We start from the raw sequence: 2,524 nt of genomic DNA on the forward strand, positions 1-2,524 counted from the left end.
GACACGGCAGGGACAGACGGACACGGCAGGGACAGAGGGACACGACAGGGATAGACGGACAGACAGGAACAGACGGACATACAGGGCAGGAACAGAGGGACAGGCAGGGCAGGGACAGACGGATAGACACGGCAGGGACAAGGGACGGACACGGCAGGGACAAGGGACAAACACGGCAGGGACAGAGGGACATGTCAGGGACAGACGGACAGGCACAGCAGGGACAGACGGACACGGCAGGGACAGACGGACAGACATGGCAGGGACAGACGGACAGGCACGTCAGGGACAGACGGACACGGCAAGGACAAGGGACAGATACGGCAGGGACAGAGGGACAAACACGGCAGGGACAGACGGACAGGCACGGCAGGGACAGACGGACAGGCAGGGCAGGGAATTGCGGACACCCCAAAATTCTGGCGCCACCCAGATGGGGACAGAACCGGAGGAGGTGACAGATGCATCAGGGAATTGGGGGGACCCCCAAATTCTGTCACCATCCATATGAGGACAGGGGTGGACCAGGGGACACAGGAAGTGACAGGCACGGCAGGGAACTGGGGACACCCCAAATTCCAGCACTACCCAGACGGGAACAGGGATGGACACATCAGGGAACTGGGGACACCCCAAATTCCGTCACTACCCAGATGAGGACAGGGCTGGACACATCAGGGAACTGAGGACACCCCAAATTCTGGCACCACCCAAGTGGGGACACCCCAAATTCTGGCACCACCCAGATGAGGACAGGACTGGACCCAGCAGGGAATGAGAGGGACCCCAAAAACGACAGTGTCACCCCCCGCCCCACTCACCCTCCCCTGCGGGCTGCAGCACCAGGGAGCAGAGGAGGAGCTGCGGGGCCTCGGCGCGGGAGGCGTAGCAGGAATAATTCCCAAAATCGGGATCGCTGAGGTTCCTCAGCAGCAGGGACACGCCGGCCTCCCCCGTCCCCGCCGCGCAGAAGGCGACCCTGCCCCTAAAGCGGCTGTCGGGCTGCTCGGGGGGCTGCCAGCCCGGCTCGGGGGGCGGCTGCCAGCCCAGGCGGTGGCTGAGCACGGGGACAGCGCGGTGGTCGCCGGCCTGGTGGGTGCAGCTGAGGGTGACCCCGCGCAGGGCACCCCAGGGCTGGCTGCCGCAGGGCAGGCAGGCGTCCTCGCCGATGGCCGCTGTCACCGTGACGGGGACAGGAGGATGGTCTGGGAGGGGACACGGAGGGGTGACCCCCGGGGATGGGATACAGAGGGGTAGAGGGGCCACTCGCGTTTGGGGACATCCGTGGGGACACCCCCAGGGATGGGATACAGCGGGGTAGAGGGGTTGGTTGGGGACATCGGTGGGGACACGGCAGGGTCACCCCCCAGGGATGGGATACAGAGGGGTAGAGGGGGTCACTCGCGTTTGGGGACACCGGGGATCACCCCCAGGGATGGGATATAGCGGGGTAGAGGGGCCACTCGCGGTTGGGGACACGGCGGGGTAGAGGGGTTCGTTGGGGACATCTGTGGGGACACGACAGGCTCACTCCCTAGGGATGGGATACAGAGGGGTAGAGGGGCCACTCGCGTTTGGGGACATCCGTGGGGACACCCCCAGGGATGGGATACAGAGGAATAGAGGGGCCACTCGCGGCTGGGGACATCCGTGGGGACACGGAGGGGTGACCTCCGGGTATGGGATACAGAGGGGTAGAGGGGCCACTCGCGGTTGGGGACACGGTGGGGACACCCGGGGATCACCCCCAGGGATGGGTTACAGCAGGGTAGAGGGGTTGGTTGGGGACATCCGTGGGGACACGGCAGGGTCACTCCCCCCGGGGATGGGATACAGCGGGGTAAGGGGGTCACTCGCGTCTGGGGACATCCGTGGGGACACCGGGGATCACCCCCAGGGATGGGATACAGAGGGGTAGAGGGGCCATTCGCGGTTGGGGACACGGAGGGGACACGGAGGGGTGACCCCCGGGGATGGGATACAGAGGGGTAGAGGGGCCATTCGCGGTTGGGGACATCCCTGGGGACACGGCGGGTGGTGGTAGCGGAGCTCTGGTGGCACCGAGGGCTCGCCGGTGCCAAGCAGCCGCCCCGTGAGTCACCGCCCTGCCGGGAACGGCTCCCCCGCCCTCGCCTCGGGGTCGCCACCGCGGTCTCCGAGCAGGGAAAAAAGGGGGGGTTGGGAAGGGGGTCCCCGGGGCCGGGGGGGCTCTGCAGGACCCCCCCACCCCGCTGACGGGGGGTACCTGCCCGGCCGAGGAGGGAGCACAGAGCCCAGAGCGCCACGACGGGGAGCAGCGGCATCCTGCCGGGATCCTGCACGGCAGCCTCAGCAGCGGGCACCCCAAAACCCTGCGGGCACCCCAAAACTCTGCTGGCACCCCAAAACTCTGCTGGCAGCCCAAAACCCTGCGGGCACCCCAAAACACTGCTGCACCCCAAAACCCTGCTGGCACCCCAAAACCCTGCGGGTACTCAAAACACTGCGGGCACCCAAAACCCTGCGGGCACCCCAACACTGCGGG

Source organism: Parus major, chromosome 1A (genome assembly GCF_001522545.3).
Source record: "Parus major isolate Abel chromosome 1A, Parus_major1.1, whole genome shotgun sequence".
Lineage (NCBI taxonomy): Eukaryota > Metazoa > Chordata > Aves > Passeriformes > Paridae > Parus > Parus major.